At 34.5% G+C, this 20,339-nt stretch overlaps 1 non-coding gene across 1 annotated transcript; it reads right to left on the reverse strand.

The window, feature by feature from the left end:
- Positions 1-20,004: 20,004 nt before the first annotated feature.
- TRNAE-UUC (transfer RNA glutamic acid (anticodon UUC)) lies at positions 20,005-20,076 on the reverse strand. Its single transcript has one exon. It is a non-coding gene; the product is annotated as a tRNA-Glu (tRNA).
- Positions 20,077-20,339: the final 263 nt, after the last annotated feature.

Genomic DNA, 20,339 nt, shown 5'->3' on the forward strand with positions numbered 1-20,339 from the left:
TTTTTTTTCATTTCCACCGCCTATAATGTCTCAGTGTAGTGATCTACTCTGCTGATGGATATTTGAACTTTTTGGTGTGCATGTGCAGGGGTTTCTCTGGGTTATAATTCTAGCAGTGGACTTCCTGTATCAGAGAATGTGTGGATTTTCAAATACACTAGCTGTGATGGTCAATTCTGTGTCAAATTCACTGGGCCAAGGAGTGTCCAGGCTTTTGGTCAAACATTATTCTGGGTCTCTCTGTGAATATGTTTCTGGATGATTTTAACATTTCAATCAGTAAACTGACTGAAGCAGATTGCCCTCTCCAAAGTGGGTGGGCCTCTTCCAGTTGAAGACCTGATTAGAACAAAAACTGAGTAAGAAGGAACTTTGCCTGCTTGCCTGTGGGGCTGGGACATTGGTCTTACTGGAACTTACACAATCGGCTCTTCTGGTTCTCAGGCCTTCAAACTCAGGCTGGAACTTAGATTATCATCCCTCCTTAGTTCTCAGGCCTTGAGACTCAGACTGGAACTAAACCACTGGTTCTCCTGGGTTTCCAGTTTGCTAACTGCAGGTCTTGGAATATCTCAGATGCCATAATCATGTGAGCCTATTACTTATAGTAATTTCTATAATAAATCTGTATGTGTACACCATATATGTAATTTGGTTAGATGTGTGTGCATACATAAAATATCAATATTTGTATATTTATATATTTCCGTTTCTTGAGAGAACCATGACTAACACACTAGATAATGCCAAACTCTTTCCCATCTTTTTCTTATGTGTTCTTAGTTTGCCGTCAATTCCTCAATACCACAAAGAACACTAGAATGAACAGCTTCCTCCTGTATTTCCTGTTACGAACTTAAAGATGAGTTGACTATATATTTTATCTTCCAAATAAGGAAGATTTTAAAAGTAAAAGAGGATGCTAAAATGACTAGAATTATGAATTTTTTGAATGTATTTAGGTACACTAAATGTGTATTTATTGATAGACCTAGAAAATTGCCCCTTTCAAATCTTTTTTTCAGAAATGAAATCCTTCATAATATTTAAAAAAAAAATAAAATTAAAAGTGTGTGTTAAGTAAAATTTACATTTTCTAAAAGCAGAGTATGTCTGTATCTTCTTTTGAGAAATGTCTATTCAGGTCCCTAGCTCATTTTTAAATGAAGTTTTTTTTTTTTCTTCCTCTTGACTTGTTTGAGTTCCCTGCATGTTTTGGATTTCAAGCCCTTATCAGATATATGGTTTTTAAATATTTTCTCACATTCCATAAGTTTTCTTTTCACTCTGTTGATTGTCTCCTTTGTTGTCCAGAAATTTTTAGTTTGATGTAGTTCCACTTGTCCATTTTTGCTTGCTCTTGGTATCAAATTAAAAAAAAAAAAAAAATTGCCAAGACCAATGCCAAGAAACTTTTTTCTCTGTTTTCTTTTAGTGGTTTAGAGTTTCAGGCCTTATATATAAGGTTTTAATCTATTTTGAGTTGATTTTTGTATATGGTGTGAGACAAGACTCCAATTTCATTCTTTTGCATGTGGATTTTCAGTTTTCCAACATCATTTATTGCAGAGTCTGTTCATTCACCATTGCATGCTCCTGGCACCTTTATTGAAGATCAGTTGACCACAAATGCATGGGTTTATTTCTGGCTCTCCATTCTGTACCATTGGTCTATATATCTGTCTTTATGCTAATGCCATACTGTTATAATTACTAAAGTTTTGTAATATATTTTAAAATTAGGAATTATGATTTCTCCTTTCAGGATAGATTTAGCTATTCAGGATCTTTTGTGGATGCATGAATTTTAGGAAATTTTTTTATTTCTGTGAAAAATGTCATTGGAATTTTTATAGGGATTGCATTGAATCTGTATATCTCTTTGGGTACTATGGGCATTTGAACAATATGAATTATTCCAATCAATAAACATGGGATGTCTTTCCATTTATCTATGTCTTCTATAATTCCCTTCATTGGTGTTTTATAGTTTTTAGTGTAAGATCTTTATATCATTGGTTATGTTTCCCTCTTGTAATTAATTTCTAGTTTCAGACACTTCTGGTCACAAAGGATCTTTAATATAATTTCAGTTTTTATTTAAATCTGTTCAGACTTGTTTTGTGGCCAACAAATGATCTATTCTGAATGATGTTCCATGTGCCCTTGAGAAGAATGTGTATTCTGCTGCTATTTGGTGAAATTTTCTGTATATGTCTGTTAGGTCCATCTGATCTAATGTTTAGTTGCTCTTGTCCAGAAAATCATAATGGGCTCTAATTAATGGGGAGAAAGGACGATTTTTCCAAGACCAAATGGCCCAGGGTGGCCAGCTGAATCAAGCTGCTTGATTCATTATCTCTATCTTATGCTTCTATTTACATAATGTCACAGGAACTGGAGAGAAAATTTCATCCACTGCTGCACATAAAAAAGATGTGGTGCCAGAAGGACACACAAAGAAACTTCCATGAATTTGGTCTTCCAGTGTGTTGTCATAAGGTTCATAAATTGATTCAGCTACCACTGGATCAGATTATATTTTTATACATGATGGCAATTTTTTTTTTTTTTTTTGCAGAATTAAAAGACGGGGGGCTTCCCTGGTGGCGCAGTGGTTAAGAATCTGCCTGCCAATGCAGGGGACATGGGTTTGAGCCCTGGTCTGGGAAGATCCCACATGCCATGGAGCAACTAGGCCCGTGAGCCACAACTACTGAGCCTGCGCGTCTGGAGCCTGTGCTCCACAACGGGAGAGGCCGCGACAGTAAGAGGCCCGTGCACCGCGATGAAGAGTGGCTCCCGCTCACCGCAACTGGAAAAAGCCCTTGCACAGAAACGAAGACCCAACACAGCCAAAAATAAATTTAAAAAAAAATAAATAAATTTTAAAAGAGGGTAAATTCTACCTAAAATTCTGGGGACATAAACAATTTTTCTGTGGTGCTATGAAACAAACATTTTCATAAATGGTTATAAGAATGTGATGTAACAATCTCAGAAACATACAGTAAAATGTAATTATTAGATGCCTGACAGGCCTCTGAGTTTCATCTACAAATTTCAGCATGTTACTCTGGCTTAAGGGAGCAGCCCATCTACCTGCCTAACCACTCTTCATTTGCACAAAGAAAACTCCCAAAACTGAACAGAGGCCTGAAGTTTTCACCACACCTGCCTACTGAATCAAACTCTGCCAAGAACATGGGTTGATTCTATACCAAGTCTCTAATTAAGGTACATTGTTGGAAACAGAAGAATAATTACACCAAGCTATTCTACTAGTCATTCCATCAGGAGCAAGGGAAGGAAGACAGATTATATTCCATATACAGAAGTAGATGGAGTGCCTTGTATACATCACTAAAAGTTCTAAATGATTCCTCTCAGGATAAACTGCTGTAAACTTAATTACATGAAAAATACCTTGAAAAGTCTAATCAGATTTAATGTACTTAAAAATGTATTTAATAAATTGCAACTTTTGTCATGAAACAAAAAGCCTAATTTTCATTTACTTTCATATGAATGAGTTTAGCTAAACTTTTCAAGGATTCCTCACAGGTTTGGAATTAAGAGTACAAATTATAAGAACAAAGTTAAGGGAGCAATATTTGACATAGATTTATGATTTTAGTTATTAAGTAATATATCAGATTTAAATAACAAAGAATGAATTCAGAAACCAATATTTACTTTGTCAGTGTCTTAGATAAATGTGCATTTGCAAGTCAGTTTCATGTTTACAGAGCAAATTTGGTTAATCATAGGTAAATTTACATAGTAAAATGTGATTTCTCTAACTGATAGAGCTTTAGTACAAACTATAGCAGTATATGAGGAAATTTGACTCAGGTGTGTGTAGGTGGTGGTTCAAATTGACCCTCTCTCATCATTTAATGTGTGAGTTCACATCCTGTAGTCCTAGGTCTGTGTATGTCCTCATCATCTATTGAATTGATGATCACAACCTTCACCTAACTGAATGCTGTCTCAAGTTCTTTCTCAAATCTACCCTCTACACAGCTACCTGAATGATCAGCCAAAAAGGTATGTCCCACATTTCACAACAAAATAAGTTCCAGAATGATGAAAAATTGAATATAATAAGGGAGACCATGAAAGTAGGAGAAAAAATTCATAAGAGTTTTATTTTATTAATTTTGGAGTGTGGAGTTTTTTTTTTATAATTATGAAGAAAGTAAAAGTCATTAACTAGAAGATTGATAAATTTTTCCTAGCATTTTTAAAGTCATGGAGAAAAATATTAGAAAAAAAAATTAAAAGCAAATGAGAAGCTAGAAAAATATCTGCAAATCTTAAAATACATAAATTATAAGTTCCTTAAAATATAAGAAAATGTATACAAATTAACAGCAAAAGTAACAACTCAATAGAAAACTGATAAAGGGTACAAATGTGTTAGGGAAAATAACATGACTTTTAAAAGATTGAGGTAAATTGGTTTACAACATTACATAAGTTTCATGTGTACAACATTATAATTTAACTTGTGCACACACTACAGTGTGCTCACCACAAAAAGTCTAGGATTCATCCATCACCATACAACTGATCCTCTTTATCTATTTCACCATCCTTCCCCAGCCCCCTTTACCTCTGGTAATCACCAATCTGTTCTTTCCATTTATTTTTGTTTTGTTTTGTTTGTTTATTTATTTGGTATTCTTTATATTCCACATATGAGTGAAATCATATGGTATTTGTCCTTATCTGACTTATTTCACTTAACATAATGCCCTTGAGGGCCATCCATGTTGTCCCAAATGTGAATATTTTATTTTTTTATGGCTGAATAATATTTCATTATATATATGTCTATATGTAATGTGATATGTATGCCATATATAATGTGATTTATATTTATGTGAGATTATATATATATAAAAAACATCTTTTTTATCCATTCATCCATTGATGGGCACTTAGGTTTTTTCTTTCCATAGATTGCCTATCGTAAATAATACTGCAATGAACATAGTGGTGCATTTATCTTTTTGAACCAGTGTTTTTGTTTTCTTCAGATAAATACCTAGAAGTGAAATAGCTAAATCATATGGTAGTTCTATTCTTAATCTTTTGAAAAATCTCCATTCTGTTTTCCATAGTGGCTATACCAATTTACATTCCTACCAAGAGTGCAAAAAGAATTCGCTTTTCTCCATATCCTCTCCAACACTTGTTAGTTATATCTTTTTGTTAATAGCCATTTTAAAGGGTGTGAGGTAATAACTCATTGTGGTTTAGATTTGCATTTCCCTAAATTAATGATACTGAACTTTTCCCATGTGCCTGTTGTCCATTCGTTTGTCTTCTTTGGAAAAATGTCTATTCAGATTCTCTGTCCATTTTTTAATTGAGTTCTTGGGGTTTTTTGTTGTTGTTGAGTTGATGAGTTATTTATATATTTTGGATATTAAGTCCTTATTATATGTAAGATTTGCAAATATCTTCTCACATTTGGTAAATTGTTTTTTGATTGTTTTATTGATGGTTTTCTTTGCTATGCTGAAGATTTTTAGTTTGATTAGGTCCCATTTATTTATTTTTGCTTATGTTTCCATTCCCTGAGGAGACACATCCAAAAATATATTGCTAAGACTGATGTCAAATGCATACTGACTATGTTTTCTTCTAGAAATTTTGTGGCTTCAGGTCTTACATTCAAATCTTTAGTCCATTCTGAGTTAACTTGGGTGTATGGTGTAAGATAGAGGTTTAGTTTAAATCTTTTGCATGTTAAATTTTCCCAAAACCATTTTTTGTCTCCATTTTTTTTGTTCTTGGCTCCTTTGTCATGAATTAGTCATCCATATATGTATGGGTTTATTTCTGGGCTCTCAAATCTGTTCAATTGATCTGTCTGTTTTTCTGCCAATACAATACTGTTTTGATTTCTATATTGCTTTGTAATACAGTTTGAAATCAGAAAGCATGATGCCTCCAGATTTGCTCTTATTTCTTTTTGGTGGATGGAGGGGAAAAAAAAATGTGCCCACAGAACTGAGAGTTTATCTTGAGACTGAAAAACAAGTCAGGCAGCTCCATATAATCAATGAATCAGTTTATTATAGGGTAACTTATTCATAGTGTGGGATTAGGCTGACAACAATCTGAAAGCATTCACAGCTGCACTCTATGCCACCAGGGGGCCATTGGGAAAAATTTATAGTTAACCTAGGGTATGAGAATATGTGATTAGAAAAAGGATGTGCATTCCTAAGTCAAAATTTACAAATGGGTAACTATTCTCGTGTGCACTGGAAATATGTCAGTGAAGGTCTTCATCTTTGTTTGGGGACTAACAGAACATAGAGACAGTCTGGTCTTAATGATTATTAAACGATATCTATTAACTACAAAGCTCTTGATGATGGAGAAGTGATTTACCACACCATGCAGCCCTGGGTAAGGTCAGCAGAAGGGGGAGGAAATATACACGCCCAAGATGGTATCAGTTATGCTAACAGCCATACATTTCTCAAGATTGTTTTGGTTGTTTAGGATCTTTTGTGGCTCCATACAAATTGTAGAATTGTTTGTCCTATTTCTGTGAAAAATGCCGTTGGAATTTTGACAGGGATTGCATTGAATCTGTAGAGTGCTTTGGGTCATATGAAGATTTTAACAATATTAATTCCTACAATCAATGAGCGCATTCATAAATGAGATTGTTTTCTTAATTTCTCTTTCTCTTAGTTTGTTGTTAGTATATAGAAACACAATAGAGTTTTGTATGTTGATTTCATACCGTGCAACTTTACTGAATTTAGTTATTATTTTAAATTGTTTTTTGGTGGAGTCTTCAGGGTTTTCTATATATAAAATTATGTCATCTGCAAAGTGTCAGTTTTTCTTCTACCTTTCCAATTCGGATGTCTTTTTAAAAATTTTTCTTGGCCCTGGCTAGGGCTTCCAATACTATATTCAATAAGAGTGGTGAGAGTGGCCATTCTTTTCTTGCTACCAATCTTAGGGGGATCAGTTTTTCACCATTGGGTATGATGTTAGCTGTGCGTTCTCATGTATGACCTTTAACATGTTGAGTTATGTTCCTTCTGTACCTTTTTTATTGAGAGTTTTTATCATAAATAGATGTTGAATATTGTCAAACAGTTTTTCTGCATCTATTGAGATGATCGTATGGTTTTTGTTCTTCATTTTGCTAATGTGATGTATCATGTTGATTGATTTGCAAATGTTGAACCATCCTTGCATCCCTGGAATAAATCTCACTTGATCAGTAATCCCACTTGTATGATTACTTTAACTTATTGTCATATTAAGTTTGTTAATATTTTGTTGAGGATGTTTTCAGCTATGTTCATCAGGGGTATTGGTCTGTAATTTTCTTTTTTTTGTGTTATCCTAGTCTGTTTTTGGTATTGGGGTAATGTTGCCTTCGTAAAATGACTTGGGAAGTATTTCCTCTTCTTCAGTTCTTTGGAAGACTTTGAGAAAGATACGCATTTAGTCTTCTTTGAATGTTTGATAGAATTTACCAGTGACATGTTCTGATCCTGCAATTTTGTTTTGAAGGATGTTTTTGATTACTGTTTCAGTATCCTTACTAGCAGTCATGTATTTAAATTTTCTATTCTTCATGATTCAGTCTTGGAAGGTTGTATGGGTCTAAGAATTTATCCATTTCTCCTAGGTTGTCCAATTTGTTGGCATATAGCTGTTAGTATTCTCTTATAATCTTTTGCATTTCTGTATTATTCATTGTAACTTCTCTTTCATTTCTGACTGTATTTATTTGATCCTCTTCTCTTTTTTTCTTAGTGAGTCAAGGTAAAGTTTTCTCAATTTTGTTTATCTTTTCAAAGAACCAGCTCTTAGTTTAATTGATCTTTCCTATTGTCATTTTATTCTCTAATTCACTTATTTCTGCTCTGAGTTTTATTAATTCCTTCTTTCAACTAATTTGGGATTTGTTTTTCTTTTTACTAATTCCTTTAGGTATAAAGTTAGGGTGTTTATTTGAGATTTTTCTTGTTTCTTGAAGTAGGTTTGTGTCACTATGAACTTCCCTTTAGAACTGTTTCTGCTCTATCCCATAGATTTTCGTATGTCATTTTCATTTTTCTTCAAGTATTTTGGATTTCTACTTTGATTTATTTGTTGACCCAACAATTGCTCAGTACCATGTTGTTCACTCTCCACATATTTGTGATATTTTCCAGCTCTCATCTTACAGTTGATTTCTAGTTTTGTATCATTGTGAATGGGAAAGATGCTTGATATGATTTCAATCTGCTTAAATTTATAGAGACTGGTTTTGTGTTCCAACATATGGTCTATCCTTGAGAAAGTTCCATGTGCACTTGCAAATAATGTGTATTCTGCTGCAAGTAGATGGAATGTTCTGTACAATTATATTAAATCCGTCTGGTCTAATATAACATTTAAGGCTGCTGTTTCCTTTTTGACTTTCTGTCTGGATGATCTATCTATTAAATTCCCCTACTATTATTGTGTTCCTGTCAATTTCTCCCTTTAGGTCTGTTAATAATACATTTGGTATCCTATTTTAGATGGATATATATTAATAAGTGTTATATCTTCCTGATGAATGGTCTCCTATATCATTATATACTGTCTATCTTTTTCTCTTGTTAGATTTTTGGCTTGAAGTATATTTTGTCTGGCATGACTATGGTTACACAAGCTTTCTTTTTGCTGCCACTTGCTTTGAAAATCATTTTGAACCTATGTTTGTCTTTAGAGCTGAGGTGAGTCTCCAGGGGGCAACATAGAGTTGGGTATTGTTTTTCCATCTATCCAGCCACTCTGTGTCTTTTGATTGGTGAGTTCAATTTATTCACATTTGAGTTGATTATTGATAGTTGAGGACTCAGTAGTGGGATTTTAATTTTTTGTATGCTGGTTGTTCTGTATCTCTATTGTTACTTTTTCCTTGTGTTTCTGTCTGCTGTTGTAGTTTAATGGTTTTCTGTGATGTTTTTCTCAGTTTTCTCTTTTTTGTATGTGTGTCTCTGCTCTAGATTTTTGTTTTGTGGTTACTATGAGGTTTGTATAAACCATCTCATAGATACAATAGGATTTTCCTGCTGATAGCATCTTAACTTTATTTGTCTATTCAGGATTTGACCCTTTCCTCTTCCCTTTTATGTTTTTGTTGTCACAAATTGTCCACTTTTATGTTGTGTTTGTTACCAAATTGAAGTAGCTGTAGCTATTTTAAATGCTTTTTTCCCTTTAACCTTTATGCTATTCAAGTGTTTAATTAATTATGCTAGTTAAGTGTTTAACAACTTCTTCTGATATAGAGTTTCAATTTTCTGATTCTGTCTGTCTATTTACTACCTTTCTCAAAGTTTTGCCTTTTTATTTCTGGTAGAAGAGCTCCTTTCAACATTTCTTGTAAGGCAGATCTACTCATGGTGAACTCCTTTTGCTTTTATGTCTGGGACAAGCTTTATTTCTCTTTCATACCTGAAAGGTAACTTTGCTGGATTGAGTATTTTTAGCTGACAGTTTTTATCTTTTAAAATTTTGAGCATGTCATTCACTCTCTCCTGGCCTGTAGGGTGTCTGCTGAGAAATCTGCTGATAGCCTAATTGGGGGGTGGGGGGGTGGGTACCTTTGTATGTTACTCTCTTTTCCTCCCTGGCTTCTTTTAGAATTCTTCCTTTACATTGACTTTTGACAGTTTTAACATAGTCAAAATGAAAATAGAAAATGTCTTTTTGCATTGAGATGGTTAGGTGTTCTATCAGCTTCATGTACTTATATATCCAGTTTCTTCCCCAGTTTTAGGAAGTTCTTCGTTATTATTTCTTTAAATAAGCCCTCTGCTCCCTTCCCTCTCTCTCTTTTTTCCTGTTATCCTTATGTTGCTTTTTTTTTTTAATAGTGTCATATTGTTCTTGTAGATTTTCTTCATTTTTTTAAATCTTAGTTTTCTTTCCTCTTCCACCTGAATCACTTCTAGATTTCTATCTTCAAGCTTGCTAATTTTCTCTCCCATATGGTCTGCTCTATTTCCAAAGCTTTCTAATGCATTCTTCATCTCATTTATTTAGTTCTTCAGTTCCAGAATATCTGTTTCTTTTTTAGAACTTTAATCTCTTGAATAAAGTGTTCCTTCTGTTCGTTAATTTTATTCCTGAGCTCATTGAACTGCTTTTCTAAGATTTCTTATAGCTCACTGAGTCTCTTCATGACAGCTATTTTGAATTCTCTATCAGTTAGATCACAATATTCCATGATTTTGAGTTTGGTTTCTTGAGAATTGTCATTTTTTTATGATACTGTGTTGTCATGGTTTTTCATAGTGCTTTGTGAGTTGTTCCTCTGCTGGGGCCTTTGAAGCAGCCAACACCTTTCTTATTTACATAAAGTTTGTTTACTTTGATTCTAACTGTTCAACAGGTTGGAAATTAGAAGGTTTTATTTTGTTTTTCAGAAGATGCACTCTAGCACAAGTTTTTGTTTTTGTTTTTGTTTTCTTTTACCTAGGCTGCCTCTTGCTATATTTGAGATTTGACCCTTTTCACTTTCCACTGCCTCTGCTCAAAGTGTTGCCTGTACCTTCATCATTGATGCTTGTGTTGCCAGGGTTGCTGCTGCCTTGTGGCTGCCAGTGTGACATATGTCACCACTGCTGTGGGGGAAGGGGGAGGAGAGCCGAGGTTATGGGCATCTTTACCACATTCAGCGTTATCAGATTTGTGGACACCGCTGCCATAGGTGGGGGTGGTAGAGTTGCAGTCATCACTGCTGCTGGAGGGACTGGGGTCTTGGGCCCTGTTGCTGCTGCTGCCCGTTCCCTGTAGCTGTGCACAATGCTGTGGCAGGGAGGCCAGAGTAGGGTGTGTAACCTCAGCTGCTGTACTGGGTTCTCTGGGGTTACAGGCTCAGCTGCTGCAGCTGGGGTTCCAGAATTGTGGGTACTGTCTCCATTATTCCCCCAGCCTGCCCCCTCTATTCATTCTAATCCACCCACATTCAGATGTACAGATGTGTGGATCTCTCTAGCATCCTGGTGTGTGGCAGGGGAGCCTTTGTTGGGTTATGGATGTTTTACTAGTTGTAGATTGAAGAAAGGAGACAAAGAGAGCATCTCATGCCTACATGATGCTGATGTCACTCCAACATGACTCTTAAGTATGAGTAACATTATGCTAAACTTCTTGCATAATATAGGAAACACAAATTAAAACTTGAATATATAATTTTCCATCTTAGGCAAAATTCACAAAATTATACATATTTATGTGTGTATGTGTCTATACTATGTAGATAGATAGATAGATAGATAGATAGATAGATGACAAGAAGAAGAGAGAAAGAAACAGAAAGAGTATACATTTGTACAGTCTGTATTAAGAGAAATTTGATAGAAATAATAATGCTAGTTGTTTATACCACTAATAAGCTGATATGTGAAATGGCACATGTACAAATACATTCATAGTTTGGATCATCATTCATACTAACATAAGATTGAAAATCCACAACTCTCCATCTGTAGAGCACTGTTAACATCAGTGGTGCCATACTCAATTGTTTTCTTTCTATGAGGACTCTTACACCTGTAATGATTATTTTTGTTATTTTTGTCCTAGTTGTATGTTTGCTTATAACTGCACAGAAATTATGGAACCAGTCAATTAATCATGACTTGAAGTAGGAATCCTAAGACTTTTTATACCTTTAGAATTTTGCCAAGTATGTTCAAGTGTTAACTCTTAAATAAAATTAAAATTATAAAAGTAAATCTGATCATATTGTTATGACCCTATTTAAAAGCCTGCAAAACTTTCAGTTTTCTGACACAATATTCAATTCACATTATGATTAGACAGTAAACATATTTCCATTACTTCTGCCCTCATCGCTTTCTTACATTTTATGCTCTCCCACTGCCTTTGGTTTTCAAATATGTCACATAGTTTCTTGTTCTGAGACTTCACTCCTTTGGTCACTGATCCTGGACTCTACATAATCATTAACACCCACACATTTTTTTACTCTTCTATTATTCTCTTGCTGTGATTTCCTTTCTTCCTGCTCCTATAATTCTTTCAACATTACTCTATTATCAGAACTTATCACAGAGTAAAGTGATTGCTGCATATAAAAGACCTTAATAAATAAAGATCCAGAAGTAAGCCTGATTCAGCCACATCAGAAACATCTATCCATTTGGAAAATCATTATATTACTTAGTGGCTAGATGGTGCTTCATTAGTGCTACTGTTTTCATATTTGCACTCCTAGAATAAAAATCAGATGAATACAACTTCAGTTCTACCAATCATTTGTCAGAATTGTCTAGGTTTTGTTTTGGAAAAAAGAGTGACTATATTATTTTAACATTCATCTCAGAGAGGTTGGGTGATTTGCTTAGCATTGTCATATTCTGCAGAAGGATGAGTTTTGCTCATGGGTTGGTCAGTCTTATGACAGAGGACCTGTAATAGATAAAATATTAATCTACTGATGGACAGTAGCACTATATGAATATTAAGGTCCTTTTCAGCCTTGAAGTATACTTTTTCTTGGAGATAATATGATTTTTACCACCAATGCATCTAATATCTAAGGGGATTGCAATTTCAAGTATAATTTTAAGTTAACTAACCAAAATATACAAACAGATTAGAAAAAATGGTAAAAAATAAAAACAAGAAAATAGTATTTTTATGTATAATTATTGAAAACATCATTCAAGAGTCTTGTATACATTAGAGAACATTCAGGTATCTATGATCTTGTCAAGAATGATTTCTAACTTCAATGGCTTTGTTTAGGAGGGTGAAATTATTCCATTTTTATGTACTGGTGCGGTTTTCCACACCTACCTCAGCATGTATTCCTAGACTTGCCATGATAATGTACTAGAGAACTGGAAGTCTTTTAGAATTTGCAATCCTTTGGCACCATGAATCATCATGATTCACACTAAAATCAGAGGGACAATAATTAGAGTTTGGCTCAAGTTCAGCTCCAGTAATTTATATAGTATACACAATATAATCAAGCTCTCAATAATCAAAGATAAAGAGAGAATTTTGAAAGCAGCAAGAGAAAAATACTCCTGACATACAAGGGAATCCTGATAAGTTTGTAAAGAGATTTCTCAGCGGACAACTTGCAGGCCAGTAGAGAGCAGAATAATATATTCAATGTACTCAGAGGAAAAAAAACCTGTCAACCAAGAAAACTTTCCACAGCAAAGTTGTCCTTAGTAAATGAAGGAGAGATAAAGACTTTCTCAGACAAACAAAAGCCAAGGGATTTTATCATTAGGAGACCTACCTTACAAGAAATGCTAAAGGAAGTTCTTGAAGTTGAAATGCAAGGATGCTAATTAGTAACATGAAAACATATGAAAGTATACAATTCACTGGTAAATGTAAATATATAGTCAAATTCAAAATACTCTAATAATGCAATGGTGGTGTGTAAATCACTTTGAACTCTAGCATATAAGTTAAAAGACAAAAGTGTTAAGAACAACTATAGCTACAATATTGTGTTAATGGTTACATAATATAAAAAGATGTAATTTGGGATACTAACAACATATATTGTGGAGAGGCATGTAAGTATATAGAAAATTTTTAAGCAATTTAAGTTATCAGCATAAAATTGACTGTTAAAATATAAATGTATTATTGATATAAAAGCCTCATGGTAATTACAAAGCAAAAACCTAAAATATGTTAAAAAGTAATGAAGAGAAAAGAATTAAAGTCTACCACTACAAAAACTCAACTCACATAGAAAGACAGCAAGAGAGAAAAAAATGAAGGAACTATAAAACAATCATAAAGTAATTAACAAAATGGTGATAGTAGGTCCTTACCTATCAATAATTACTCTAAATATAAATGGTTTAAATGCTCCAACTAAAAGACATTAGTGCCTGAATGGATTAAAAAATACCTAACTGTATGCTGTCCACAAGAGACTCACTTAAGTTTTAAGGACAATCATAGACTGAAAGTGGAGGAATTGAAACAGATATTCCATACAAATGGAAACCAAAAGAGATTAGGGATAGCTATACTTTTTTAATCTATATTAGTAAAATATCTCTCACATTTTGTTGCATTTCACCATTGCCTTTAAAGTTCAACCCACTTTTATCAAAATCAAAAAGCCTATATTAAAACCGTTGGCTAAAGAATCATTATGAAACAGGAGATTCAGACATAGAGTCCTTATACTATGTCCAGTTCAGGAATGTTTGCCTGGAGAGTAGTGACCTTTGGTGTACACTAGTTGTTATGGACTGAATTACTTTTCCACTACATATGTTGAATACCTAAATCCTAGTGTGCTTATATTTAGAGATAAGGCCTATAAGGAGGTGGTTGAGGTAAATGAGGTCATAAAAGTGGGTCCTTCATAAATCGTACCAGTGTTTTCTTTTTCTTTTTTTTTTTTTTTAAGGGAATAATTCTTTATTATTATTATCATTATTACTATGGAGTGAAATTTATGTATCATGAAATTAACAATTTTAGTATGAAAATTCAGTGCTATTTAGTACATTGACAATGTTGCACAATCACTACCTCTGTCTAGTTCCGAACTATTTTCATTGTCACAAAAAGAAACCCTATACACACAAAAAGCAGTTGCTCCATATTCCCCCCACCCCCTGAAACCAACAGTATGTTAATTGTTTAAGTACCTATTTTCAATTATTTGGGGCACATACTTAGGATTGGAATTTCTGGGTCATATGGTAATTCTGTGTAACTTTTCGAGGGTCTGTCAAACTGTTATCTACATTTGCTAAACTACTTAACATTCCTACTAGCAATGTACCAGAGTTTCACTTTCTCTACATCCTTTTCAGCACTCGTTATTTTCCATTAAAAAATAGCCATCATAATTGGTGTGAAAGAGTACCTCTTGTGATTTTGATTTGCATTGCCCTCATGACATAATAATGTTTTCAGGTGCTTATTAGCTGTTTGTATATCTTCTTTAGAAAAATGTTTATGTAAGTCTTTTGCCCATTTTTAATTGTCTTTTTGTTTTTGAGCTGTAAGACTTTATAGAGTTGGCCCTCTGTATCTGTGGGTTCCACATCCCTGGATTAAACAGACTGTGAATCAAAAATATCCAGAAAAAGAGTTCAGAAAGTTCCAAAAAGCAAAACTTAAATGTGCTGCATGCTCACAACTATTTACATAGCATTTATATTCTGTTAGGTATTATATGTAATCTAGAGATGATTTAAAGTATATAAGAGGATGTGCATAGGTTATATGAAAATACCACACCTTTTTATATAAGGGACTTAAGATCCATGGATTTGTTATCCACAGGGGATCCTGGAACCAATCTACCCTGGATAACAAGGGACCACTATACATTCTGGCTTTTAGACCCTTATCAGATGTATGATTTCCACAATTTTCTTGCATTTTGTAGTTTATCTTTTAACTTTCTTGATAATGTCCTTTGATGTACAAAAGTTTTAATTTTGATGAAGTGCAATTAATCTAATTTTCTTTTCATACCAGTGTTTTCTTAGGGCAGTCTCTCATAAAAGCAAAAATAAACAAATGAGACCTAATCAAACTTATAAGCTTTTGTGCAACAAAGGAATCCATAAACAAAACGAAAGACAACTTATGGAATGGGAGAAAATATTTGCAAACAATGTGACTGACAAGGGATTAATCTCCAAAATATACAAACAGCTCATACAATTCAACAACAACAAAAAAACAAACAACCCAGTCAAAAATGGGCAGAAGAACTAAATTGATATTTCTCCAAAGAAGACATATAGATGGCCAACAGGGACATGCAAAGATGCTCACCATTGCTAATTATTAGAGAAATGCAAATCAAAACTACAGTGAGGTACCACCTCACACCAATCAGAATGGTCATCATCAAAAAGTATACAAATAATAAATGTTGGAGAGGGTGTGGAGAAAAGGGAACCCTCCTATGCTATTGGTGGGAATGTAAATTGATACAGCCACTATGGAAAACAATATGGAGGTTTCTTAAAAAATTAAAAATAGAGCTACCTTATGATCTTGCAATCCCACTCCTGGGCATATACCCAGACAAAACTATAATTAGAAAATATGTATACACCCCTATGTTCATAGCAGCACTACTTACAATAGCCAAGACATGGAAGCAACCTAAATGTCCATCAACAGAGGTATGGATAAGATGTGGTACATATATACAATGGAATATTACTCAGCCATAAAAAAGAATGAAATAATGCCATTTGCAGCAACATAGATGGACCTAGAGATTATCATACTAAGCGAAGTAAATCAGAAAGAGAAAGACAAATACCATGTGATACCGCTTATATGTGGAATCTGACATATGACACAAATGAACATATCTACAAAACAGAAACAGTCTTGTGGATGTCAAGCTGGGGTTGAGGGAAGGAAGGATTGGGAGTTTGGAATTAGCAGATGCAAACTACTCTATATAGGGTGGATAAACAAGGAGGCCCTAATGTATAGCACAGGGAACTATAATCAATATCCTGTGATAAACCATAATGGAAAAGAATATGAAAAATTATATATATATATATCTAATTCACTTTACCGTGCAGCAGAAATTAACACAACACTGTAAATCAACTATACTTCAATAAAATTTTTTTAAAAAGTGGGTCCTTAATCTTATAGGACTGGTGTCCTTGTGAGAAGAGGAAAAGGCACCAAAGAGCTCTCTCTCCTTCTGCATGCAAAAAGAATAGTCCATCTGAGGACACTGAGAATTCTATAATCCAGGAAGACAACATTCACTAGAAACCCTATGACACCTTGATCTTAGACTTTTAGCGTCCATAACTATGAGAAGACAAATTTCTCTTTTTTTAAGTCACTCAGTCTATGAGTTTTCCTTATGGCAGCCCTAGTAGACTAATTCATTAACCAATTGATAGTTGAAGCCTTCTTTCTGGTGGAAGACTCCTGATTTGAGAATAACCATAAGCTCATTCTTCTTATTCAGGTTTTTTGAGTAAAACTAACTTCAGTACCATAAAGAGGCAATATGGCATATATGTGAGACAGAGTGGGGTTCAAATTCTCTCCTTATTATAAGTGTGGTTTTACAGAACCACAGAACTGTTTTCAATCACAGATGTCATATTTGTTCAGCTAAGCTATAATGATGATTTGAATGAAATTATGCACACACACACACACAAACACACAAACACACACACACTGAATTAAGCAGCAAAGGAAAAAAAATCCTAACTTTGGTTATCTTGCCTCATATCTCAAAGTACTCAAAAAAATTCTATGTTAAATATTAATGGAACATTTCTGGTACTGAGGACCACTGGTTTCCAGGGATGCTAGACCAACCATTATCAATCCAGTTTTTACTTTGTGAGCAGTTACAGAAAGGCTCTCTTTTACTGGTGGTGCTTTAAATTATTGCACACTCTACACTTTTTTCATCTGTAGATTTCTTTTACTTTATTAGTTTTGATAGCACCCAGTTTATCATTGCAGTCAAGGTGCTATTCGACAGTGATGAAGGGTAATAAATAGCCTGAACTTAATGTTTCTTGATGACCAGAGGACAGTATCATGCTAGTCTTATGGAACCAATCTTGTCTTTTTATCTCCTAGGTAAATAATACATAAATAGAAATAGGCATGATTGTACCCTGAGGTGCACAAAATAAACAAAAAAGTTTATGCCCATGTGAACAACTTCTTTGCATGTTGCTTCATTGTAGCTTGGTGTGTTACCAGATATTGTATATCCTTCTCACAGGGCTGAAGACTGTGCTTGGGGCAATTAATCTGGAAATGTTTCTTTTTTATTCTAAGGGTAACATAATTTTGTCCATGCTTTATATCATTTATCAGCAGATATAATTATTCCCTTTGCCCGGACAGAGCAATCGCTTTAACAATAACCATGGGCCAATATTTCATCATGACCATTTTGCTAATTTAAACTCTAGTATAACCTTCAATTTTCATTGAGAAGTCTATATACTGCATTAAAAGTATTTTTGGCATATTCTGTTTCATAGTTTTGAAGGATATGCCATTTGCGCCCAGGTGCACCTCAAACACAGTCTTTATAAACCTGAACAGTTGACCTCTATCTATTCCTTTAAACCCGAACCTCTTTCAATTTACAATACTTCAGCAAATACAATAACAAGCCTGTGTGCTGTTCGGCAATATGAATCACCCTTGTTTCCTCTTTGTTTGATACTTGCTATCCCATCTGACACACAGATTTAAAGATAATATTGCTTAAATATCTCTTGAATCCCTCTGCTTTACTCCATATCTATCAAAACCACCCTAGTCTTAATAATAAAATAATTCATTATATATAGGCTGTTATCTATGTTTGCTATTGTAACAGCTAGCCATTTTAAATATTTAATCTCACTGATAATTTTCTAAGCCCCCAGACTGTATTAACTCATCTAATAATCAAAGTAGCTGTATCTATGGGATGCTACTATTATTCTCATATTATAGATAAGGAAATTGAGGCACAGAGAATTTAGCTAGCTTTCCAAGAGCTCACATCAATAAATGGTGGAACCAGAATTCAAACTCAGAGGTCTGTTCCTAAATCAATGCCTTTGCCACAAACTTTGTTTTACCAATTCTCATCTCCTTATGATAAAGTATAAATTCTAAACAAAGAAAGCAAATTGTTGTTTCAATCACTGATTTTCTAGCCTCAACTGGAATCTCTCTCTAATTTTCTTCAATACACTGGCTTTCTTTGGGATAATTGAACTTGGCATTTCCACAGTCTCACCTGACCCGCATCCAGGATCTCGGTCTTCCTCTCACTGGCCATGTTTCCTCAGAATGTTTTACACCATGATGCCTCTAATTGTATACAATCATCCTCCATTAGTTTCATATTTGATAGGAGCAGCAATTGCAGTGCCAATTACTATTGCTCTGTTTTATCACCTCCCATTACACAGTGTCAACTCCTAGGCTTTCCACTCCCACAACCTCTAGTCTTTGACTTTCTCCTAAAGTTATTAACCTGGGGTCTAACACTCTTGGAAATTCTACTCAAAATATAGACAGATAGAGAGACAGATGATAGATAGATAGATAGATAGATAAGTAGGTAGACAGATAATAGGTGATTGAATGATTTTTAAAAAAGAGAGAGAAGGAGAGAAGAAAAGTAGGAAGGAGGGAGGGAGGAATAGAGTGGAAGGAAAGAAAGAAAGAAAGAAAGAAAGAAAGAAAGAAAGAAAGAAAGAAAAAAAGAAAATAGATATAACTTTACATGTTCAATTGCTTTCTGGACATGATATCTACCATTTTAATCAGATTTTAGATCAGTTCAACATAACTGTACCTACAGAATCTTAAGAGGAAAGGGGATCTAGATGACACCATACTCATAAACTCCCATAATTTCATCTATTTTGATTTTTCTTGTTTCTCCTCAAGGACATCCTCTCAGCATCAGTAGATCTTCTACAAGGTCACAGCTCAAGCACCCAGGCTACTAAGTCACAGATTCAAAAGTTCCAAAGTTCCTCTTGCAGGCTCTGTCACTGTCATATGGCGTAGGAAACCAGATGGAATGTACTTCAGTTTCCTGTTTAGAAGCTTGAATTAAACTCTTAAAAAGCACAGATTTTTACTGTTTTTCAGAAATGAGAAAACTTTCTAGGTGATGTATTGATAGTGTTGGATTACCAACCCGAACTGCATTTTCTGACTGCAATAGAAATTCCTTCTTAGACTAAGAATCTTCAAGAGGTGCCTGTGAAACAGGCCTATCCACCTTGAGAGCCCACCCTAGTTTTATTCTTTCTCTAGCTCTCCAGTGAAGAAACTAGAGCTATCTTTTCACTCACTACTCACAGTTACTAGTTTTGAACCATGCCCCAATGAATTTCACCACTACCTTCTCTCTCTCCTTTATTTTATTTTATTTTTTATTTTGGCTACACTGCATGGCTTGTGGGATGTCAGTTCCCTGACCAGGGATTGAACCCGGGCCACAGCAGTGAAAGTGCTGAGTCCTAACCACTAGACCACCAGGGAACTCCCTCACCATTGCCTTTTTCATCAAAGCATCAAGACATCGATTTATGCATTGCCAGTGATATGCCAGCTCTGGCAACGTAACCATCAAGATAGCCCACGACTCCTAAAGTCCTCACGGTAAGGCAAGGCAGGAGATAGATTGTCCCTAGGCTGAGCAGCTGGAACCTGTCCCCTGTGGACAGATTCTCTAAGATAAAGACAATGGCAGGAACAAGGAGGAGCTGAGTCCTGCCCAGATAAAAGACAAAGAGACCACATAT

Source organism: Balaenoptera ricei, chromosome 9 (genome assembly GCF_028023285.1).
Source record: "Balaenoptera ricei isolate mBalRic1 chromosome 9, mBalRic1.hap2, whole genome shotgun sequence".
In the NCBI taxonomy this organism is placed as follows: Eukaryota; Metazoa; Chordata; class Mammalia; order Artiodactyla; family Balaenopteridae; genus Balaenoptera; species Balaenoptera ricei.